The sequence below is a fragment of the Phacochoerus africanus genome, chromosome 14 (assembly GCF_016906955.1).
Source record: "Phacochoerus africanus isolate WHEZ1 chromosome 14, ROS_Pafr_v1, whole genome shotgun sequence".
Taxonomy (NCBI): domain Eukaryota; kingdom Metazoa; phylum Chordata; class Mammalia; order Artiodactyla; family Suidae; genus Phacochoerus; species Phacochoerus africanus.
Genome location: NC_062557.1, coordinates 11,012,691 through 11,038,958, shown reverse-complemented (window position 1 = coordinate 11,038,958; position 26,268 = coordinate 11,012,691). Strand labels below are relative to the sequence as shown.

The 26,268-nt window shown below is 40.6% G+C and overlaps 1 protein-coding gene across 2 annotated transcripts in view; it reads right to left on the bottom strand.

Annotated features, from left to right (window-relative positions):
* The window catches only part of ABCA5 (ATP binding cassette subfamily A member 5), a 139,590-nt gene that overhangs the window by 111,226 nt on the left and 2,096 nt on the right, over positions 1-26,268 (bottom strand). Inside the window, exons 2-3 of one of the 2 annotated variants that reach the window (XM_047756640.1) lie at positions 12,432-12,512; positions 10,411-10,512 (exon numbers count right to left, since the gene is read on the bottom strand). The gene's annotated coding sequence lies outside the window, so the exon portion shown is untranslated. The remainder of the gene's footprint in view (positions 1-10,410; positions 10,513-12,431; positions 12,513-26,268) is intronic. The other variant, XM_047756642.1, reaches the window with a different exon arrangement.

Sequence of the window (26,268 nt, the reverse complement as noted above, 5' to 3'; positions counted from 1 at the left end):
GTATGTATGTCTGTGGTGTCTAGAATGTTGTCGAATGTTGACAACATAAGTTTTCTTTATCTTTATTTTTTGAGGTTACATTTTTAAAAAGTTAGTATAGTTGATTTACAGTGTTCTGTCAATTTCTGCTGTACAGCAAAGTGACCCAGTCATACACACACACATACACACACACACACACACACACACACACACACACACAGGTATACATTCTTTTTCCCATATTACCTTCCATCATGTTCTATCACAAGTGACTGCATACAGTTCCCTGTGCTACAGAGCAGGACCTCATTGCTTATCCATTCGAAATGTAACACTTTGCATCTGCTAACCCCAAACTCCCTGGACCATCCCACTCCCTCCTCCTCCCCCTCGGTAACAAGTCTGTTCTCCATGACTGGACAACACAAGTGAAAACTTGAAAAAATGCTCAGATAGTTACACTTCTTTCTTGTCTAAATTACTTCAAAAGAGCATGAATGGTTTTTAAAAATAGGGCAAAGAAATAGGAGAGGATATAAACAGTAGTTAACTGTAGTTGGTGGAAATAAAGTTAATTTTTTCCCTTTGGATTTTTATGTACTTTTTACTTCAAGAAGAAATTTACCCAAACTTTACATGAAAGCATCAAAGACATTTCTGAACTAAAGACTTTGCTGATCCCTCATGCTTGGACTTTAGCTCTATTGCCTTAAGTGGAGTAAAGCAGAAGCCAAAGACCAAAGCACATCTCAAGTGGAGTGCCTTAGAAAGCATCCTCCCTCACGTCTGAGCTGGGATCCCCCCAAAAAGGCTACATTTTCAGGGTAAAGGAAAACTACAAGTGACCTCCCCAACCTCAGGGCTGCCTTGATATAAAGGTTGCATTGCCATGGCATGGGGGTAAAACCACTATTCTGGCCACAGACCAGCCTCACACAGATCCGCACTCTGGAAATGCAGAGCTGGGATGGGCCAGGGAATCCCAAGCCTTGAACTCAGTTGGAAGTGGTACCCAGTGGGTAAAACACACTCAGGTACTAGCAAATGTGAATGGTAAGTCTCTTTAGAAGGAGGCCACCTGCATTATAGGCACTGGAGAATCCCCAAGTGTTCAACAGTTATGACCAGTATTCCATCAAGGAGAACCAAGACACAAGGTAACAAGGAAACATGAGTGATAACCAGCAGAAACCATCTCCCAAAAAGCCAGATACAGATTATAAAACAAACATCCTCAGCGTGAAAGGGGATAAATGACAAGCTCAGAAAAGAGGCAGCAAGAATTGAAAGAATGACCTTGCAGTTTGAAAAAGAACCAAATGGCATGTCTGTCTGTCTGTCTCTATGTATATATAATATGTATTACATATATATAATAGCTAGAGTTAAATGCTCAGTAGAGGTGTAAGAAGCAGATAACACAAAGCAGAAGCACTTAATGGGAAGATTACTCACTCAGAATTTTAGTACGGAGTAAAAAAAATGTGGAAAATGCAGGAAAGAGCTAAAGAAAGAGGTGGAGTACTTTCAGATATGTTTAATTAGTTATCGAAGGAGAGGGGAGAAGACACAGGGACCATTTGAAGAGATAATGGCTGAGAATTCTCTAAAACTGATGAAATCATCAATCCACAGACTTAAGTGGTGCATCAATTCCAAAAAGGGTAAATAAGAAGATAAACATATTCATATGCATTTGCATATGTAAATCACAGGGAAGCTGGGGTAGCCTAATTGATATCAGAGAGAGTGGATAAGATAAAAAGCATCTCTAGGGAATACGTGGACCACTTCCTAAGATAAGACACCTCATTTAAAAGGAAGGTAAACATCCCACGTTTTTGTGTACACCTAATACAGCCTAAAAGTATATAAAGGAGAATACAGAACCACGGAAGATAAGGGGAAAAATCCATAACTTGTATGTGGGGGGGACCCTCTAACTAAATTGATGCAATAAAAAATTAAAATGTCAGGGCAGATATAGAAGAGTGAAACAATATGATTAACAAACAGAATAGACATTTATAAAACATTGCTTTCAACAACCATAGAATGACATTTTTTTTTTTTTTCAAGAATATAGCACTCCTGGAGTTCCCATTATGGTGCAGCAGAAATGGATCCAACTAGGAACCATGATGTTGCCGGTTTGATCCCTGGCCTCGCTCAGTAGTTTAAGGATCTGGTGTTGCCATGAGCTGTGGTTTAGGTTGTAGATGCAGCTTGTACCCTGTGTTGCTGTGGCTGTGGCGTAAGCCAGCTGCTGTAGCTACAATTTGACCCCTAGCCTGGGACTCTCCATATGCCATGGGTGTGGCCCCCCAAAAGCAAAAAATAACAGTAATAATAAATTTAAAAAAAAACAACATAACACTCCTTCAGAGCATTGATATTTAACATTTCAGTAGGCAATTAAACAGGTTTTACTCAAACTGCAAACCATCACCCGTGTATTGAGTGGGGCCTCAGCCCTGGGTTCAGACTGACTTCAGTTTCTTCCATGTCTGGTCCCAGGGTTAGCCAGAGACGTGGCAGGTTTTCCCACAGACTGTATGTAGAGTCCTCATTCTCTCATTCTCCTTTCTGAGATTTCCCCCTTCACTGTCCGAAAGCTCTGAAAGCCCTGAGTCCCTTCCCTGGCTCACCTGCCCAGAAAGAGGAGGAAATTTCTATTGGTGTGTCAGCCTTCCCGTACTTCCAATGGGTCTGCAGATGCCTTCAGGGTAAAGCTCAAAACAAAAACAAAAACAAACAAACCCCCAAATCAAACAAAAAAACCCACCCCAACCTAATAGGAGCAAAAAGGAAGGCTTCCACCAAGGTATACACTCTCTCCAAGTATTGACTCTCTTCCAAAATCTGCTTGCTTTGGCTTGTTGAGTTTTTTGCTGTTGTTATTGTTGTTTTGCACTTTGCTCAGTTTATCCAAAGGAAGGCCGGGTGGGATGTAACCCCATCATGTTCAAAGTGGAAATTCCCTGCAAGGGAACTTTGGCAAGCTAGTTTTATGTAAGTTTATGTAGGCTGGATTCCTCAAGTACCACTAAACATTATTAGACCTTATCCTATCACGCACTCTCTAAAAAAAAAAAATTTAATTGAAGTATAGTTGATTGAATCCCTTTACAGCAGAGGGATTCAGTTATGCATAGTATACATTCTTTTTCATATTCTTTTCCATTATGCTTTAGCATAGGCTATTGAACATAGTTCCCGGCACCATACAAGAGGACCTTGTTTATCCATCCTTTATATAATAGTTCGCATCTGCTTATCCCAAACTCCCAATCCATTCCTCCTCCACCCCCCAACACCCTCTTGGCAACCCCAAGTCTGTTCTCCATGTCTGTGAGTCTGTTTCTGTTTCACAGATAACTTCATTTGCTATCACAGACTCTTGCACACACTCATGAACCGAATCCAGCAGAATCCTTCCCAGGTTTGGCTGCTGTGCTCAGTGAGTACCTGCTCATGGCTCAGTGGTCCTGCAGTTACCAAGGTCATCAGATGCCACACTGCTGTTTGGCAGATAACTTCATTTGCTATCACAGACTCTTGCACACACTCATGAACCGAATCCAGCAGAATCCTTCCCAGGTTTGGCTGCTGTGCTCAGTGAGTACCTGCTCATGGCTCAGTGGTCCTGCAGTTACCAAGGTCATCAGATGCCACACTGCTTCCCCTGCTTCATCCCACACAGATGGTGATTCCATCTGAATCTTGCAGGTTTGGATGATGTAACACCCAAAGGAGGGTTGTTGCAACAAATTACCACATACCAACTGGTTCAAAAAACAGAAAAGTATTCTCCCACAGTTCTGGAAGCATGAAGTCTGAAATCAAGGTATCAGCAGGGTCATGCTCCCACCGAAGGCTTTCTTTAGTCCTCCTTCTGATGACTGCTGGCAATTCTTGGCTTTGCTTGGTTTTTTAGATGCATTACTCCAAACTCTGCCTGTTGAAACATGACCTTCTCCCTGTATGTCCTCAGTGTGCCCAAATTTTCATCCTTTATAAGGATACCAGTCATCGGATTAAAGCCCACATTAATCCAATATGTCCCAGTCCTAAATTGACTGGCTCTGCAAAGATCCTATTTCCAAATAACGTCCAGTTCACAGGGATTAGGACTTGAGTGCATCTTTTGGGGGAACACAATTCTACCTAAAACAGGTGATTTGTCCCCAGTGGATCACATTGGGAAGAAAAAGTAGGGATAATCTGTAACCTAGTTTTTCATGGAGGTCATCCATGGATCTTTAGTCTGCTTTTCTAGGGTTTTTTTTGGTGGGGGGTGGTCAGGAAATTTGGAGAGATTCCAAAATTTGAAAATGTCAGATATCAAAATAATAAAGTGAGTTGTAGATTTTGTAATGGGAGAAGGGGTGTTGTTACAAGAGGGCAAATAATAAAGAACAAGGTGACGGAACTATAAACAAATCTGCCTTCAGCATAAGGATCGCCCAAGACAGGAATTAAAATAGGCTGGAAAAGACTGTTTTTTTAAAATTAATTAATTTTTTAAAATTAATGAAATATTGAGGTGAAAATATTTACGTTATGTAACTTGGGAACCAAATTTCTAAATTAGGGTATTTATTTTATACATAGTAAAAATGTTCTAAATATTCAGAATTTAGTGATTTGTATAACATCACATAAATAGCAAGACAGAATCCAACCCATGTGTTCTTCTATGCATTAAACAGTAAATAATTTTCACTTATTTAACATTTCTTTTAAAATTGGGAAGCCATTATTGAAAAATGTATAAAAAGGGGGAAAAAAATCATCCCAGCTCTCCTACGACCCTAAAACCAAAAATAGTTTCTTTTTTTGCCTATTATCTTCCAGTCTTTTTCCATTTGCACCAGTATTTTTACATACTTGCAAGAAATCAGCTTTTAAATAAAAATAAGTAAGCAATAGAAAGTATATATAATTCAGGGATTCACTTACAGGAAAATTAATTGCTTTGCATTTTCACTTAACATGAAATCCAACACACCCAGGGGAATTTTCAAAGTCTTTTCAGCTGCTTCTTGGAATCTTCCTTCAGGAACTGCTGATACTGGTCTTATGACCGTTCTGTCTCACAAAGACACATTAAACACAAGTGTCTGGTACACCTGCCCAAGCTATCAATTAGGCCTCCAATATTTTTTAATCAGCCGTCTCATTAATTTCAATGAGTTTCAGGTATACTAATCACACATGGAATAGAAAGTTTCTGTGACGAACCATGATTCATGACACACAGATTACCATCAAACTCTGCAGATACTTGAAGCAAACATTATCTGATTCAGAAACAATTGCCCTGAAATGAGGTCACGCATCGAGGGAGCACAAAGGGAGATGTGCCTCACTGCTAAGAAGGAGCTTTGACTTTGGAACAAATTGGGTATGGGTCTCGAGACCTCTTCTTGCTGGCTGGTGAAGATGCTTCAACCTCCCTAAGCTTCAGCTTTGCTATCCTTTAGTGGAGAAAATGCAACTTAATTTCATAGGTTCTTTTTTTTTTTTTGTCTTTTTTTTAGGGCCACATTTGTGGCATATGGAAGTTCCCAGGCTAGGGGTTGAATCCGAGCTGGAACTGCTGGCCTACACCAGAAGTGTGGCCTACACAGTCACAGCAACTCGGGATCTGAGCCATGGCTGTGACCTACACCCCATAGCTCACAGCAAAGCCTGATCCTTAACCCACTGGGTGAGGCCAGGGATTGAACCCGTGCCAGGTCTTGATGGATACTAGTCGGGTTCATTACTGCTGAGCCATAACGGGAACTCCCATAGATTCTTGAAAAGGTTATAGAAGCAACACCACGCCTAACACTTAGGACTTCAGTTCCTGAATTACTCAACTGAATGTTGACTGAATACTGAATCATTCAATTTTTGAATAAATATTCAAAGAGTAACCGGTACTACAGAGATACCCTTTTATAAAGCAAGTTGCTCATGCAACTGGTTTGACTCTAGTCACTTGAATCATCTTCTTTTCCTTTTTTACTATATAATGATTTTTACTGTTTTCCACTATAGCTGGTTTACAGTGTTTTGTCAATTTTCTTTCATTGTCCTCACTGCTCTGATCTGCCTGATTGAGGAATTCATCTCAAATACTCCACGGGGCACTTTCTACCCATGACTTCATCATGATAATAGGAAGTAGTAGTTATTAATCGAAACCTCAAAACATGAAATAAACTTTATATAGTTTACTACACATCAAACTTAAAGACATAAATTATGTGTATATGTAATTCATAGGTAGGCATAAGCATAGCATAGTCCCTAATTCCAGTCCTTTCCAGATTAAAATTCAGGAAGGTGAGGGGAATATAATTTTATCTGGTGTTGACTTTCCTCTTCTTTTTTTAAAAAATCTTTTTAAAGAATTTCATCTGGAGTTCCTGTCGTGGCGCAGTGGTTAATGAATCCGACTAGGAACCATGAGGTTGCAGGTTCGATCCCTGCCCTTGCTCAGTGGGTTAACGATCTGGCGTTGCCATGAGCTGTGGTATAAGTTGCAGACACGGCTTGGATCCTGCATTGCTGTGGCTCTGGTGTGGGCTGGCAGCTACAGCTCCGATTCGACCCCTAGCCTTGGAACCTCCATATGCCGCAAGAGCGGCCCAAGAAATGGCAAAAAGACAAAAAGACAAAAAAAAAAAAAAGAATTTCATCAAAGTATAGTTGATTTACAATGTCTTACTAGTTTCAAGTGTACAGTACAGTGATTCAGTTATACATATATATGTGTGTGTATTCTTTCTGATTCTTCTCCCATATAGGTTATTATAAAATATTGAGTATAGTTCCCTATGCAATACTAGGTCATTATTGGTTATGATTTTCCTCTTGTATTGTCCAGGCTCCGGTCCTGTTCTGTCTCCTTGTTTATATTGATTTAGGACAGGTCTGTCACTTCTTTGCTCCAGAAATGGGAAGCTCAGACTGCAATTATTCAAAGTTCAAGCACAGTCTTGATTGATGGCATTTACTTTTTGGTACCAATTCCCAAACCTCCCTTAATAGGTTCATTCTCTTTATTTATTTATTTTTGCATTTTTTTTAGGGCCGCACACGCGGCATATGGAGGTTCCCAGGCTAGGGGTCTAATCTGAGCTACAGCTAGCTGCGAGCCTACACCACAGCCATAGCAATGCAGGATCCGAGACGCGTCTGCAACCTACACCACAGCTCACGGCAACACCGGATCCTTAACCCACTGAATGAGGCCAGGGATCAAACCCACAGCCTCATGGTCCCACGACAGGAACTCTGGTTCATTCTCTTTAGAAATGCATACTCTTTCAAGCTGTCTGCTGCAGCTGCCCTTGGCTTTCGGTGTGATAATTCACCCAGAGGGAAGGTGTCATAACGAAGGGCTTCAGAGAGGCCATTCCATTTCAGTAGAACCCTGAAATATGGCAGGTAGACCATATGGGGGTGGGGAGGGCATTCCAGGAGCAGGGAAAAACCTGAAAGTGTTTCGAATACATCTTGTTCTCACCTATCTGCTGAGCAGGAAAGGCTGTTTGGAGGCAGGTGCTACAGATAAGTATGGACAGGGAGCCAGATTATGACGAGCCTCACATACCATGCTAAAGAGCAAGGATCCCCTAGCAGGTGAAGGTGTGCAGTGGTGAGGAGCCACAGGCCTGAGCAGGTGGCTTTACACTGCAGTTCATGCTCTACTTGCCTTGCAGCAGCTAAGCAGCTAATAGACTGCAACTCAGCAGTAAGGAATTGTCAGCCCTTCACCACCTCCACTTCTTCCTCCACACACTGAAGTCCCTTGTGCTCCATCAACCCCTTCTACCCCTAGCTACTGCATCTGTGCATTCTTCTCTTTCACGCAGGCCTCTCACCCTGCAGTGCTTATTTGTTCATGTGCATGTGTCCCCCACAAGAGCTTGAGTGTCTTGAGGGCCAGGACAGCACTGCACTCACTTTCCTATGCTCAGGATTTAGCCTAGCGCCTAGCAGATTGTAGGCACTCCACATATGCATTATCGCATTCATTCAATACTGACTGAGTGCCTACTTCACGCTTCCTAGGACAAGTGTTAAAGCCACGGAGTGTAGGACATCGAGCAAAACTCCTGCCCTCCTGGAGTCTGCATGCGAATTCTCAGAGACACACAGCAAATCAGGAAGTGAGGATATAAACAAATGGGTAAAATTTTCATTATGTCAGACAGTGATTAGGGCTATGGTAAAAAAAAAAAAAAAGCAATAAATCAGAGGAGATAAACAAAGGGTGTGACTTGAAATAGGGTGGTCAGAGAAGCTTTCACTGTGAAGTGGATATTAGAATGTAGACTTGGAGTTCCCTGGTGGCCTGGTGGGTTAAGGATCAGTGTCACTGCAGTGGCTTAGGTTGTTCCTGTGGTGCAGGTTCGACCCCCGGCTGGGAAACATTGCCAAAAAAATGAGGGAGCGAAGCTAGGTGGATACCTGGAGTGGGGAGAGGGGGAGGCTGGGAGTAGAAGACACTGGAAGAGAAGACAGAGGAAAGCCCTGGAACAAGACCTGTCTAGTGTTCAAGGAGAGGCCAGTAGAGCTGGAACAGTGAGCCTGAAGGGACAGGTCAGAGAGGTCAACTGGAGTGGGGAGGGGATCAGTGGTTAGGCAGATTTTTTGTTTCTTTCTATTGGCTGAGGTGTGCAGTGGCTTGATGTGGTATCTTAGTTCCCAGATCAGGGATTGAACCCAGGCTGCAGAACTGAAAGTACAGAGTCATAACCACTAGACCACCAGGGAACTCCTTAGACAGATCTCGTAAGTTACTTTTAGGCCACTGTAAGGACTTTGGTTGTTATTCTGAGTGGAATGGGAAGCCACTGAGGGATTCTGAGCAGAGAAGCATGATCGAACTTGCTAATTAAACACAACAGCTCTGGCAGCTTTAAGAGGGACATATGTTCTGGATGACAAAGGAGGTCGCCTGGACCTGTGAGGGATTAGGAGATATCTAAAAAAGTGTTGGATCCTACTCACAACAGCTAAGACATGGAAACAACCTAAATGCCCATCAACAGAGGAATGGATTAGGAAGATATGGTACATATACACAACGGAATACTACTCAGCCCTAAAAAAGAATGAAATAATGCCATTTGCAGCAACATGGATGCAACTAGAGATTCTCATACTAAGAGAAGTGAGTCAGAAAGAGAAAGACAAATGCCATACGGTATCACTTACATGTGGAATCTAAAACACGACACAAATGAACCTAGCTATAAAACAGAAAGAGACTCATGGACTTGGAGAACAGACGTGTGGTTGCCAAGGGGGAGAGGGGAGGGAGTGGAGTGGATGGAGAATTTGGTGTTAGTAGATGCAAACTATTACATTTAGAATGGATGAGCAATGAGGTCCTGCTGTACACCACAGGGAACTCTATCCCTCTCTTGGGGTGGACCATGATGAACAATCATATGTATGACTGGGTCACTTTGCTGTACAGCAGAAATTGGCACAACACTGTAAATCAACTATACTTTAATAAAGAATATTTTAAAAAGAGCCCCAAAGTTGCAAAAAGACAAACAAAGTGCTGGATCCTGTACGGAATTTGAAGGTGGTTTTCTTCAAATGGATTGGCTAGTGGCTGATGGGGGTATGAGAGGCTGAGGGGAGTGAAGACTGTCTCCAGAGCTTTGGCATGAACGACTGGAAACCTGGAGTTGATGTTTACTGAGATATGCTGGGTGACCATATTATTCTGCTTCCAGCACCCAGCAGGTAGAGGCCCAGGATGCAACACCCCACGACAAAGGGGTGTCTGGTCTAAAATGTCAACAGTGCCCAAGTAGAGGCAGAGGAGAGGATGGGAAGGCCAGGTTGAGTGACATAAACTGAGATGAAGATCAATGCAATTGAAGAGAGAAACGATGAGGACTCGAAATTCTTCATTTTTATCATTTCTATCTAGCCTACTTATCCAAAATCTATAAAGGTCATTCACCAAAAAAAAAAAAAGAAAAAAAAGACATACCCTTGAACATAGCAGTATATTAAGAAATTACATGGCTGGGAGTTCCTGTGGTGGTTCAGCTGGTTAAGAACCCAACATAGTGTCCGTGAGGATGCAGGTTCGATTCCTGGCTTTGCTCAGTGGGTTAAGGATCCAGTGTTGCCTCAAGCTGTGGCATTATGTCACAGATGCGGCTGGGGTCTGGTGTTGCTGTGGCCGTGGTGTAGGCTGGCAGCTGCAGCTCCTATTCCACCCCTAGCCTGGGAACTTCCATATGCCGCAGGTGCGGCCATTAGAAAAAAAAAGTTAAAAAAAGAAAGAAAGAAAGAAATTAGAAATTACACAACTGAAAGACTCTACAGAACTCATTAGCCTTAACGTTCATGGGACAAAGAAATAAACGCCATCAATTAATACTATAATTAGAGTTTTACCGGGATTCTCACTCACTCCTCAGCTGTCCATTTCCGATGCTCAGTTCCAGATACAACGCCATTGATGCTGATGGCTTCTTGGATTTCCAAAGCAGACACGCACTGTTAACAAAAACCATCACCATGACCACCACCCATCTAAATACGGTTAAGCTGAAATTCATTTTATAAGCAAAGCTCTTCCTATTCACAACAGATGGGTAGATCTCTCAGGAAGAAGATTATCAAGTGCGGTACCCTGACTCATTCTTATCCTCACTCCATCTTCCCTCCAAAGAAGAATGAATGAAACACTGTTAAAATAAGTGGCAGACCGCCAGATCTCTGTGGCCATTCTCTTCCCTCTTCATCTGTTTGGACCATCTGTGAAGTTATAAGGAAAACGTCACACTAGCTGACCTAAAAGCATTCTCCTAGTTCCAGCTTAGCGTCTTGCATTTTTATTCCCTCCTTTTTTTTTGAATTTAGTCATAGAAGGAGGTAACTCTGAATATGTCTCTTGATTTCTGAGCGGCTAGAAACTAAAAGTAGCATCCCAAGTATTAAGCTAATGAAAGAAAATGAAACTTTCAAACCATCCCTAATTTTCTGGATTCAGGTCTAATAGACAAGGCTTTAGGATCCCAAACCCTTTCCTATCTCCATTTTCCTTTGTGATCTTATAAGGACCCCCTTATAATGGGGTCCCAAGCTTTAGCAAAATGGGTAAAAGTGCCTTTGTGCCTGTGCCAAAATACTGAGACCATAAGATTTTATTTTTGGGGAGTTCCCGTCGTGGCACAGTGGTTAACGAATCTGACTAGGAATCTGGCGTTGCCGTGAGCTGTGGTGTAGGTTGCGGACGCAGTTCAGATCCCGCGTTGCTGTGGCTCTGGCGTAGGCTGGCAGCTACAGCTCCGATTAGACCCCTAGCCTGGGAACCTCCATATGCCTCGGGAGAGGCCCAAGAAATGGCAAGAAGACAAAAAAAAAAAAAAGATTTTAGTTTTGGTAGAGAATTATATCAAGGCTTAGTGCTTTTTAAAAAATTAATTTATTTTTATTGAAGTATAGTCGATTTACAATGTTGTATTAGTTTCTGGTGTATAGCAAAGCGATTCAGTTAGACATATACATATATCTATTCTTTTTCAGATTCTTTTCCCTTATAGATTATTGCAAGATATTGCATAGAGTTCCCTGTGCTATACGGGAGGTCCTTGTTGCTTACCCATTTTATATACAGCAGTGTGTAGCTGTTAATCTCAAACTCCTGTTTTATCTCTCCCACCCCTTTCCCCTTGGGTAACGTCAGTTTGTTTTCTATGCCTGTTTTGTAAATAAATTCCTTTGCATCGTGTTTTTTAGGTTCACGTTTGATATTTGCCGAGATTTCGTTCTGTGCTATCTCCCTCCTCCTGGTGGTTTACAAGCAGGCAGACACACAAGAGCATTTATAGCTATTACGTAACATGACAGCGGGCAAGGGTGAGTGTGCACACATTTGAGAACTCTGCCCTCTGTGTGGAATGCGACGGAAACAAGTCTAAACAGGACTGCGCCCCCAAACACGGGGGGATCTGGAGGGGGGAGCCTGTGGAGAGAGTCATCCACCAATCTCCGTGTTCCTTTCTTTCAGGAAAAGGGAGGCAGGCTGAAAAGGATCTGGGTTTTGTGCAATCCATGGATTTCCACTTTGGATTATCTGTCAGGTAGCTATGAACATTTTAAACACAAACTCTGTTTCTACCTACGTAGTGAGGGAAACAGTTTGCCCATAAGGCACCCTTGGTGCCTTGACGAATAAACAAAACCGTGTAAACATTCAAGGAAAAAATAGACTAGCAGAGATACAGGGTTCCTTGTGAACCTTAGGATCTCCCATGGGGCTGCCCTGGGCTTGAATGCCACAGTCACGGACAGAATCACAGGAGGGGGTCTGCTGTGGGGCCTTCAACTCTCAGCCCTACTGTCTCCCCAAAGCACAACAAAACAAGCAAACCGCCTCTGAGGTGCCAAAAGGATTAAGACATTGTCCTTACTTGACCTCTTCCTCATTTCCATTTGAAGACAACAGGTGGTTCGCTTCAGTCACACAGAGATTCCTGTCTCCCTCCTGAAACCTAGACGAAGGATCATAAACAGATCAATCGGATACCTGTTTTCTCGAGAATAAAAGACACTGCTGTGCAGAAGCTGATGCCAAATCCTTTCAGCCCTCTATCTTCCACCACACTCCCTGTTAATTACTACTTGTCAATGCTTGTTAAGAATTGCCTAGCTCCACTTTCCGAATCTCGGTATAAAATAGATACCCAGGGGGCCTCCCTTCCGGAGACTCACTGGGGAGACGCTGTGAACTGAGCACACTTCATTATCTAAATGTGACAATAATTTTTTTTTTTTTTTTTGGCATTTGTAAAATTCAAGAGTGCTCATCACCTTCTGGGAAATTGGTCTTTGTTCTTGGAGTGCTGCAAGTGCACAGCATAAATTGTCCGTTCCAATGAATATGGAAATAAAGCCGAGAGAGCACACGTATAGCATCTTGAAAAATGATTTCACGTATAGCATCTTGAAAAATGATTTCACGTATAGCATCTTGAAAAATGATTTCGTATTACTTGTTATTCTGCTTCCAAAGCATTATACAAAATTGATTGAAGAGATAACTGGAATATCATCCACCAAGTCTCAGTGCTTCCCCTCCCTTACGATTTATTTTCAAAACACAGTTTTCGAGAGACAAGGCTCTATTCCTTTTTTGGACCCTGATTGATCTTTGCTTAGGTCTTGCCATGGAAACTTTTTTTCTTTGAAGGAATCTCAGTCACTGTGAACACGGCATCTTAAAAACACTTATTTTCTTCACTTTCTACCTACTCAAAACCAGCACTGACTGACCATAAGTGGCTAAAATAATTCATCCGGATCAAAGTTAAAGGGTTAAATGTACATACTTTTAGGAAAGCCAAAAATCTAGCTTTATAATTCATAATACCTGGAGCAGATGGTGATAATATCATGGAAAGAAAGCAAGACCACATGCTACTTCCAGATCAGACTTCTGAATTTCTTTGAACACTAAAAACTACTTTATTCCTATCTGTCCTTTTGAAATTCTGGAGATTCTTACAGGATAATGCTCATGTCTGGACCCTACTTAACAGTGATAAAAGAAGAATATGTAGTTATTTTCTGTGTATGTTTTTTTTTAATTCATCATGATGGAAAATAAAATATTTTAGCTATTAAAAATATTAATTTGGGGAGTTCCTGCTACAGTGCAATGGGTTAAGGGTCTGGCATTGTCACTGCAGCAGCTCGGATTACTGCTGTGGCACAGGTTCAATTTCTGGCCCAGGAACTTTCATATGCCACAGGCACAGCCAAAAAAAAAAAAAAGAAGAAAAATTAATTTTCTGATTCTTTGTTTTCACCCTCGCCTAATTCCAAACAATTTGTATGGATCATTTTGGATAGGTATTGAACAATTATTTTATTTTATTTACTCTATATTTTTAGGGCCTTAGGTGTGGCATATGGAAGTTCCCAGGCTAGGGGTTGAATTGGAGCTACAGTTGCTGGCCTACACCACAGCCACAGCAACACTAGATCTGAGCTGCATCTGCAACCTACACCACAGCTCATGGCAACACCAGATCCTTAACCCACTGAGTGGGGCCAGGGATTGAACCTTCATCCTCATGGATGCTAGTGGAGTTTGTTACCAATGAGCAACAATGGGAACTCCTGAACAATTATTTTAAACATAGAATCAATTAGTAAATCATTAATGAGAATTTCTCCATTTTAAAATAATAATTAATATATCCAAGTCATGCTTAAACGCCTCTACTATTTAGGTATTAGGTAACTAGACCCCCAAACATACTTTGGTGGTTTAAAAAATATGCCTAATGCAAATTTTTTAATTGAACTAATTAGTTAATTAACAGGTCCATTAGTAAAAAGACAGCAACCAGGAGTAAAGTTACAAGAAAAAAGTTACTGAGCAATGAATGCGATATATGTAGGTAAAATGAATAAAATGGGAGGATTTAGGATAGTAAGGTCCTAATGCCTTCAAATGATTAGAAAGAACCAAAAAAGCAGTGTATTTGTAATTCGCTGTAACCTGTTTTTTTTTTTTTTTTTAATAAAGAAAACCATATCACAGAAACTGATCATTGAAGCCTGACAACTCTTTCCACCTTTCATTAACGACCACTCTGCCCCCTGCTGTTTGCTTTATAAGGCTATGACATTACATGGTCAAAGGCCTGCATAATTCATGTCCTGGCTATTCAGCTGTCAGTTAAATCCACTCCACATAGTGGAATGGAATTGTTTTCTCCAGATGGCCTCCATTTCCTCTTAACAAGCATCCAACAGTGTTTTGATTTGCTGCAATAATAAAATATTTCTTCTCCCTTTCTTTTTCATTAAACTAAGCATTTCTATTAATATTTGCTTATGTTGGTGGAATCATTCCTCTAATTTCAAAGCTCTCTTATCTCTTGTCTTAAAAAGTTTTATTATTATCGCTTGGTAGGACACACGTTTTTACATCTCAGTTTTCTTCTATTTCAAACACCGTATCTTCATTCTCAAGAAACGGACCAATATGTGGAAATTTAATAGCAATAAGAATAACAAAAGCTTCCATAGCTAATAGCCATTGAGCATGTTTCACGGATCAGACACTCAGAGCTCTTTTTTTTTTTTTTTTTTTTTGCCATACCTGAAGCATATGGGAGTTCCCAGGCTAGGGATCAAATCTGAGCTGCAGCTGCAACCTACACCACAGCTGTGGTAACACCAGGTTCTTAACCCACTGCACTGGGCTGGGGATTGAACCAGTGCCACCACAGAAACAAGCCAGATCATCAACCCAATGCACTACAGCAGAAATTCCTCTTCTTAGAGCTCCAAGTGTATTAATTGACTAAATCTTCTTAGTACTCTGTGAGTATGTACTATTATCATTGCCTTTGTACAGGTAGGAAACTGAGGCATAGCAAAGTGATCTGTTCAGCCTGTCACAGAACTAGTGATTACTAACTATTAATTAGGAACCAGACACAGAACCAGGAACTAGAGCTTGGGAGTCCAACCCAGGCTATCTGGCTCCAGAGCATGTGCTTCCATCTCCTCACAATTAGTCGCCTTCCTATGTAGCCACAGTGTAGTAACATTACACCTATGAACAACTAGAAGAAGATAATGGAAACTGGAATTAGTCAGGGAAGTGTTAGAGTTGTGTCAGTTTATGTGCTTTCTATTGTACATGAAAAAAAAACATATATTCCAATGGTATATCCTTGCTTGGTATTTGACACTTTCCTATTTCTACTGAAGTCTTCAGAACATAAAACCGGGGTCCAAAATTCACATTTACTTGAATATTTATTGCACCTAATCCTTCACAATATTTACAGCCTGAATCACAATGAATGGTAACCCAACAGCTGAACTGTCTAAAGTCCATAATCAGCAACTGTTCGGGTGAATTAAAACAACGCGGATTATTAGTAAGATAACAGAGAACTTCATCTACTCCCATGTGTGTGATGCAGGGGCAATCATTTTCCATCAAATAGATGGGGAATAATTTATTTAATCAAAAATTGATTCATCTGCTTTTTGTGTGTATTCATTTAGTATTTGAGGTAGAAGCAGGTCAAACACATTCCAAATTATCTGATTCTCTTTTATTTTTTCAATGTCTGACCATAGCCACCAATTCTCATGAGATACTTACACTGTACTACAATATATGATCATTCAGAATCTTTCTACCACTTCCAAACCGGTTTCAATAGAACACTTGAATTTAAGAAATATTCATTTGGAGTTCCTGTCATGGCTCAGTGGTTAACAAACCTGACTAGCATCCATGAGGACGCGGGCTCGACCCCTGGCCTTGCTCAGTGGGTTAAGGATCTGGCATTGGTGTGAGCAGTGGTGTAGGTTGAAGACGCACCTTGGATCCCACATTGCTGTGGCTATGGCACAGGCCGGTGGCTACATCTCTGATTGGACCCCTAGCCTGGGAAACTCCATATGCTGCAGGTGCGGCCCTAAAAAGACCAAAAAAAAAAAAAGAAATATTAATTTTATTTTACTCTTCTATTAACACAAACTTTAAAAACAAGTAGGACAGGTATTAATTTACTTACTCAAGTTCCTTTCCCAAATTAAATGTAGATGGCTGAGAAAAAAAAAACTAGCAGGAATCCTTAGAAAAAATCTTTTCATGTAATATCTATGGATTCATGATCAAAAATGGGTTTGAAAGAGAATACATGAAACATAGAATGTGGAAGGGCACTTGAATAGCAGCATACGTCAATAAATTCCAGGTTTTAGAGTCATCATCGACCTGGAAAAACAGTCCATGGCATTAGACTCTAGACATGACCTAGAGATTATGTGAAGTCAGATAGAGAAAAACAAATATCATAGGATACCAGTCATATGTGAAATCTAATAAAAATGCTACCAAAAAACTTATTCACAAAACAGAAACAGACTCAAGCTTTCAAAATCAAACTTATGGGTACCAAAGGGGAAATGCTGTGGGGGCGGGATAAATTGGGAGGTTAGGATTGGCGTATACACACTACTATAAACAAAATCGGTAAGTAACAAAGACCCACTGTATAGCACAGGAAATCTACCAATAACTCTGTGGCTGTAGCCTATAACAGAAGAATCTGAAAAAGAATGGATCTCTCTCTCTCTCTCTATCATGTCTAAATATCTGATTCACTTTGCTGTACGACAGAAAGAAACTAACACGACATTGCAAGTCAACAATACCCCAATAAAATTTGTTTAAAAACAAAACAAAACAGTCCATGACTATTGGTTACATAGACTTGAATCTGAAATAATTAAACAGATTTATAAAGCACAGGCTTTATGTATCTCAGTTGCAAGGTGTATTAACACGTCAGTAATATTCAAATAGGTATAATCGTGGTTTTTTTTTTCTTTTTTTTATTATAGCTGACTTACAATGTTGGGCCAATTTCTGCTGTACAGCAAAGTGATCCTGTCATACACACACACACACACACACACACACACATATATACATATACACACACATACATATATACACATTCCCTTTCTTATATCATCTTCATCATTGGTCTATGCCAAGAGACTGGATTTAGTTCGCTGAGTTGATATAATTTTGTTTAACCATATTTTGGAAATCTCTGGCTCTCCAATACTTAATTTTAAATGTAAGAGAGAGAATAGCTACTAAGGATTTTAGTTTCAGCTTGGTATTGCTCCTAGGTTAACATCATATAAATCAGACCCTTAAAGCTATGAAAAGGAGGGTTCTCAGCTTGAAAACTAACTCAGTGCCTTCAACCCACCAAATTAAAATCTGAATTGACCTGGCTTCCGATGTTGACAGACAATGAAAGAGGTATCAGTACACACAGGAATACATAGAGCAATGCATTTTAAACATGAGATGTCTTTTTGCTACTTTCTGTGCATTACAATTTTTTAAATCGTAGCTTAGTTGATAGTTAGATATCGTAAGCATGTGTAGTGGTGTTCTGCTTGCTTTTTTTGATTCTACCTATAATGTCAAAGACACATATTACGGATGAACGTCAGTTTCCTTAACCTCAAACTGAGAGGTACTCTGGTTTGTTGCCTTATTAAGATGAGGTAAGAATATTATGATGTTGATAAATCCTTCAAAATTTTATGTAGCACCTGCTCTAGGTTACATAACATTAATGAGTCTTTAAAAGCTAACAGTCCAGGAGTTCTCATCATGGTGCCGCGGAAATGAATCTGACCAGGAACCACGAGGTTGTGGTTTCGATCCCTGGCCTTGCTCAGTGGGTTAAGGATCTGACATTGCTGGGAGCTGTGGTGTAGGCCACAGATGTGGCTTGGATCTGGTGTGGCTGTGGCTGTGGCATAGGCCGGCGGCTGCAGCTCCAATTAGACCCCTAGCCTGGGAACCTCCATATGACACGGGTGCGGCCCTAAAAAGACAAAAGACAAAAAAAAAAAAAAAAGGCTAACAGTCTAACATTATGAGGTTTATTTATTTATTTATTTATTTTCCACAAAGCACTATCTGGCTATTAAAAAAAAAATCATTGAAATATCTATTGAAAACCTACAGAATGAGTTTCTTAAATCATGGGTTTCCCATGTTTAAGAAAATATTAACCAAAGTTCCCCCATTTTTCTTTGACATTTCCACAAGCATTCCAAAACTCATTCCCAGTGCCAGATGGCATTACTATGCTCCACACAGTTTCTTTATATTCAGTAGCATCCATCTGGCAACATGCCCCAACATGTTTAATAAATGCATTTTGATATTTGTTTGGATTGAAAAAAAAAAAAAAACAGAAACAAAAGGAGAAATAAGGTCCTGCAACATGGAAACTTCTAGTCTTTGGCAAACGAGCAGATTTCAGTGTTCTCTTTAATTCCTATCTAAATGTCAGTAGGTAAGGCTGCTAGAAAGGGGCTCCTAGAATAGATTTCCAACGACTTCCAGCGGCAGCAGAGTACCATCTAATGTATCTGCTGTTTCACTCTTTATACAGTAGGATACAAAGTCATGAACAGGCTTGGCACAGGTAGCTCCTGTTAAAGCCCAAGCTAGAAAACGCTGTCAGGAATGAGTACTATTTATTCCCAAATCCTTCATTTCTACTATTACACTTTCATAATACTTATAAAATACTATTCAGTTATACGATGTTCTTAATTTAAAGATTATATTGAACCCACGGATTTATGAGTTTGGCCAACAAATACAATTATTAGTCTACCCATCTCAAAAAGAGAGTAAATATGGAAAACTGGTAGTGTTTTCTGTGATTCTTCCCTAGGCTATTCATAACACAACATTCCCTTGGTATACTAATCCAAATGGAACAATTTAAGAACAAGTTGATTTATTATGTGGAACTATAATTATTTTTACACCATTGTAAGTCAGATAGTTTCTTAATTTTCTGTGGACTTTTGAACTTTTTCTATAACTTGCATATATCACCCATATGAAATATTTTCTAGAATATTTTAGTTTTTTTTTTTTTTTTTTAAAGTGCAGCAGGTCAGTCTGACCTGAGTTATTCAGGCCTGTGACTGAAGCCCAGAACCATCTATTAATATCAATGTAAACAAACCAAGGAGCCCTGAAGGGCACAACAGTGCCTTCTATCAGTGTTTCTAGTTCATCCTCAAATAGTACAGCATTTACTGAATTGTCCCAGAGCATTGGCTAAGGTACAGAGTATAAAGGAAACGTATAGATTCATCATGGACTTTGTAAGCCCCAAACTGATCTTGTCCCATTAATGACAAATGTAAAATGAAGCCAAATGTTACCAGATTACTTTTAGCCTGAAAAAGGCACATTTCTAGAGCAGTTATTAAAAGCCATCTAGCTTAAGACTAGACTGGACAGCTTAACTAGGAATCAGAAGACAAATTTTTACATCTGCAGTCAAAACATTTTTAAATCACACGTTCTTCCATCCTGTCCAAAAGAAGCAACAGCATGAGGTGATGAAGACAAATGGGGACGTTGGAACCACCCATTCCACAGTGTCACTGTAAGGATAAAATGATACGGAGTATATATAAATTCTGTAATATTTTAAGCTTGTAGAAGTATTATAAAATTAATATTTTGTAACATTCATTAATTGTAATATTCATTTTTAAAAACAGCTGCAGAATTTTAAGCTTCTCAGACCAGGGATCATATTTTGTCCATTTTCTTAACCTATATCATACCTGTTATAACTGTAGGTCTTGACAGAAGTCTATTATTTCTTAAAACTGGACAAAATAAACTGGGGTGTTTCCCTCTTCTGTTTTCTTTTGGTCCCAGGGATAAAAAGATTTGTGAGGTGTGTGTTTTACAGCTGGCAATACCTGTATTTCATATTTTGATTGTTCTGAGTCCTTCTCTAGTACATAGACCTAGTATTTTAAAATATTAGGATTTGAACATTCTGAAAGATATATAGGACAAGTAAAATAGGTGGAAAATCAGATACATGCAAGGAAAACTGAGAGCTAATGTTTTTTAATAAGATTCATGATTCATGACTAAATGCTCAATTTAGTCAATCTACCAATAAATATTTGTAACACACTTGCTAGGCACCCACTGCTGGGCTGTATGGGATTTCCGGGGTATGCAAGAATATTCTCAAGGGTCTCTAATATAATTGTGGAGTTAAGATTGTTGTATTAGAAACAAGTTAAGTACAGGGTGTTTCCAAATGAATTGAACGCTGACTGAAATGCACCCATCAGTTCCTGGGGTTTAAAGGAATGTGGAGATAAGGCCAATTTGTAAAGCTGGGTCTGCACATTTAGGCTGTAAAGTGCTAGACAGTAAATATTAGGCTTTCTGGGCCAATATCTGTCACAATATTCAATTCTGATGTTATACTACTAAAGCAGCTGTACACAATTCATAAGAGAATGTGTGTAGCTGTGTTCCAATAAAACTTTATTTACAATAACAGTGAGCCAATGGATTTGAAGCAAGGGCCATAATTTTTCAACCCCCATTGTAAAGAAATTCTCTAAAAAATAAATAAATAAAAATAAAAATTAAAGGCGTTCCCGTTGTGGCTCAAGCAGCTTAGGAACCCAACACAGCGTCCATGAGGATGCAAGTTCCGATCCCTGGCCTCACTTAGCGGGTTCAGGATCTGGCATTGCCACAAGCTGCGGTGTAGGTCTCAAATGCAGCTAGGATCTGGTGTTGCGGTGGCTGTGGTGCAGGCTGGCAGCTGCAGCTCTGATTTGACCCCTAGGCTGGGACTTTCCATAATGCTGCAGGTGTGGTTGTAAAAAAAAAAAAAATTAAATAAATGAAAAAGAAATTCTCCCAGCTCTCTCTATAATAATATTCAACATATCCCTTCTGTGTCACTAAGGCATGCATCAATCGCCCTTGACCTCTTTGTAATATATCACCTTGGACAATTCGAAATGGCAGCTATGACAAGATTGTTCATGAAGGCGCAGTGCAAACACGAAGTTCTGGAGGTAGCCTCTCTGGAAGAAGTTGCAAAATGAGGTATCTGGGGGTACGGGTGGCCAAAGTACAACTCTTTTTGAATCACCCTGTATAATACAAATCAGTAATTAATGAAATAGGGAATGGATTAGGAGTGTTGCAAAGGAGTTCCAAATTTAAGTGGAACTTAATCTGCACCCTGTAGAGCACAATCATTTATTTGACTTTCTGTAGAGCTCTGACTTCTTCAAACTTTCAGAAGCCAGCCAAGGCAGGACCAGTGAGTGCTGTATGAGAGAAAGAAAGGTATATGCCCACACATACACATGCATAAACATGTCTGTGTACACACACGTATACATATACAACCAACCTTGGATGGAACATATTAAGAAAAATAATTCCAGAAAGTTCCAAAAAGCAAAACTTGAATTGGCCAAACACCCCAGCAATTATTTACATAACATTTACATTGTATATACAACTGTTTACATAGCATTTACATCATATTGGTATTATAAGTAATCTAGAGATGATTTAAAGTATATGGGAGGATGTGCACAGGTTATACCCAAGTACTGTGCCATTTAATAGAAGGGACTTGGGCATCAGAGGGCTTGGGTGTCTATGGTGGGATGGGGCAAGGGACGTCGAGCTAGAAACAATCCCTTGTGGATAGCAAAGGATGAATGGATGCATACATTAGGTTAGTCAGTATTCCAATTTCAACAGGAGTTGACATTTTTTTTCGTTCCCTATATTACTTACATCTAATGATCTGAAATAGTTCACCACCTGCCAGTGCTTTTAACACACCATACAGATGATTACTAATACCCTTATAGGGTAAACACTGGGCTGAAACCATGTCTATTTTTGCTTTCCTAGAACCTGCATTTTTTTTGTCAGTCAACTCATGCTAATATGTCCAGCCAAGCATCAATATACTGTTTGGGGGCAAGGGTGAGTATCCTGCTGGAGCTCTACACAGTTCCTGATTGCTCACAAACAGAGAACATTCATTTTACATATTTCTTATTCAATGAGAATGTAATCCAACAAGGATTCTGGATAGTTGGTTGGCATTTCCATAAGATACATCAGACACTATTAATTTTATTTCTTTATTTATTTTGCTTCCCAGGGCCACACCTGCGGCATATGGAGGTTCCCAGGCTGGGGGGTCCAATCGGAGCTTCAGGTGCTGGCCTACACCACAGCTATAGCAATGCAGGATCCGGGCTGCGTCTGCAACCTAACACCACAGCTCTCCACAACACCAGGTCCTTAACCCACTGAGCAAGGACAGGGATTGAACCAGCAACCTCATGGTTCCTAGTCAGATTTGTTTCTGCTGCACCATGACGGGAACTTCAGACACTATTAACTTTAAAGGCTGTTGATATGACTTGAAAATCTAGAATCTTAAAAGAATTTTTTTTTCTTCTTCTTTTTTTCTTTTTTTTCTGCCTCCCCAGGCCAAGGACTGAACTTGAGTCACAGTAATGATCCAAGCCACAGCAGTGCCAATTCTGGATCCTTTAACCACTAGGCCACCAGGAAACTCCTTAACAGAAGTCTTAGTAAAACATTTTTTAGATAATTAGATATCATAGTTAAATAAAAATTCTTCTTCTAAGCAAATCCCTAACAAAGAACTGTAAGACAAGCTAATTAACCTGTTTTAGATGAATTCATTTACCAGGTAAATCCATCCATCAGATAAACAGGTATTGATTGAGCACATATCACATGCAGGGTACATGGTAAAGCTGGGGCTACACAATGAATAGGAAAGTGTCCCTGCCCAGGCTTAGATTCAAGGCCAAATACAGATGAGCAAGGAGGTCTGCCCAAGGGAGTGGGTTAGAAATGTGCAGGAAACAAGAGATTTAGCAGAAGAGATAAGATTTGTACTCAAGTAATATTACTGGAAGATAATACTGGATAGATGGCTCAGAAGAGCTAATGGACGCCTCTGGAATTGAAAGGGAAGGGATGTTCTTTGACAAGACGGAAGGACGTGACCCAGGACAACCTCATGGCAGAGAGGACCCTGAACCTTTGATGAAAGGTACCACTTGCAAAAATGAAGAAGTAGGTGGGGGCCAGAGAAAGGTTAAGACAGAGAATAGCACAAGTTAACATACAGAAATGGTAACATGTAAACTCAGATAAGTCATCCTGTTTTGACCAGACTGCAAAACAAAGGAGACAGAGAAGGTGAGCAAGAGATAAGGCTGAAAAGGTATAGTTGCACCATATTGGGGAGGACACTGGAAGACAAAGCGAATCTATTTTGGGATTTCTAAAATTTCTATCAGTAGTCATAATTCACTGCGATATTTTGATATAGTAAAAAATGTACTTAAAGATACTGTATAATCACAACTCATCATCCAGTCCCCAAACCAATCCCCTATGAGCTTCTACCCAACATCCTTCATTATACACAATAAACCTATTTATACCATACTTTTCTAAAAACTGGGAAAGCAGATTATTCAGACTGGAACTATTAGCTTTACCCCTGGTGCCTTCCTTTCTCTTGTTCCTGATACCTAGTGGACACTGTTGCAAAACATTCATAAATGTCACCTCCAGATGAGTATTGCTACTTGGGAGGCAATATTTCAAACTGTACTTTGAATATTTCTTGTCTCATCTCTTAAGTGATATTGCTATGGTGGTCGCTGGCTAGAGCAGGGGTCCAGGAACCCTTCTAATTCCTGAATAGAAAGATATTTTAGCCAATGTGAAAAACAGAATGTGTGATCACGAGCGTCTTTCTCTTTTTAAATCGTTAGCGGTTTTAATCAGACATGTGAGCTGGGTTTAGAAGTATGAAAATGTTAAAACTGGGAGGGGCCTTGGTCTGACCCTCCTTATTTGAGTGGAACAGAAAGAGGTGCAGAAAGGTGAAGTGACTTGCCTTAGAAGACAGAGCAATGTTTTTCTACGGTCAGGACTAGAACTCACAGCTCCCAGATTCTAGTGTTTTCTTACATCACAAGTTGCACCTTACCAAATCTCATTAGCTTTAAATTCACCTAAAAAGTAGGACATAGGTAACTTCTCATCTGCTTAGCAGGGTTTCTCAAGTGCAGTACTACTGTCTTTTGGACCAGATAATTCTTTGTTGTGGGAGGCTTCCCGTGTCCTGCAGTATAATTGCCAGCATCCCTGACCTCTATTCGCTAGCTGCCAGGATCACCACCCTCACCCCCTGGGTTGCAATAACCCAAAATATCTCCAGACGTTGTCAAATGTTCCTGGGGGAAGATGACACTCTACCTCCACCATCCACCTTCTCCACCCCACATAAACCTCGACAGTAATTCCCCAAGAGCCAGTCTGATCTAACCTAAGGGCATCTTTCCGAGAATCTCCTACTTCTAACTGGACAGCAAAGGGCTCATTCCAGGTGGTCCAGTTTCCCCTGCAGGTATTACCTCCATCGTGGGAATCTAGTTATTCCAGGTGCTCATGGTCACAGGCCCTCTCCCACCGTTTCCATTCCCTATTTCAGCATGCATGTGAGTGCCTATTACATGCTAGGTGCTGGGCACCGGCGGGGGGTGGTGGTGCAGAGATTCGTCTCTGATCTTCAGCAGCTCAGTGTCTTGGAGGAGACAAATACAAAACTGAACACCTGTCTGCCTTATGATGAAAGTCGGGAGACAGCTGTGGGCAGGCTGCTATGGAATTAGGGAATATGCTCATTCACATGCAGGTGGCCGATAGGTGATGCATCACAGGAAGTGGCCAAAAGGAAGTGCCAGCTAAGGAGTCTTCAAAGACAAATCAGAAGGCACCAAGAAGAGAACAGGACAGGCCTGCCAGGCAGAGGGAGCAGTAAATCTAAAAAGAAGGAGGGAGAAACCCTGGCTTCTGGCTCTAGGATCAACACAGAGTGAGAATGAAGTTGTGGATGAAGCAGGAACCAGGTCTTGAGGTGCCAATTATACTGCACACAAACATATGGCATCCATCTTTGTCTCCCCCCCCGTTCGTTTGCACCCATGGCAAGGGGAAGTTCCCGGGCCAGGGATCACACCTGTGCCACAGCAGTGACAATGCCAGATCCTTCCCACTAGGCCACCAGGGAACTCCTGCCATTGATCTTGAAGGTAACTAGATGCCGAGGGGAGAGCACATCCAACCTGCATTTTAGAAAGATTTGAAGTACAAAAAATTTCAAAGATGAGGGGTTCAAAGGAGGAGCCCAGGTCACCTCAAGATAAACACCTGATGTGCCACCTAATAAAAGAACAATCATGCCATATCTGGCTCTTGCCAAGCCTGCCATGGGAGAAATAATCTTCCTAGGAGCCTTGCCACAAACTGGCAAGAAGAGGGAAAGGTTCACAACTGTGCCTCTTCTTCCACCCAGGAATGAGGCAGAAGGAACCTTTTACTATCAAGGCAAGAAGAACTTTTTCTTTAGGAATCTAAGATTTCACAGAGTGGTTGAGTTTCCTGGGGAAATGTGAAATATATTTTTCCCAGAAAGAAAAAGGATAAAAGTTACAGTTTTTAAATATAGGATTCGGCCAATTTATGGATCAAAGGTGTTTTGCATAGGTGTGGATACACTGGCTCTGAGACCTATCATTGTTTCTATGGGAATATGAATGACAGACTAACTTTCAGGGCACAATCCATTTGCAAGATGTGCACTGTGCATGCCCATGCAGACAAAGTACAAGCATCATGACAGCAGCAAAATGCACCAGACAAGATGTGATTAGAGCCCTTCCATAAAGATGGGAGCCTGGGGCAATTTAAGAGTGATGCTGCTGACCACATAAAATGCAAATTGGAGTGAGTTCTAG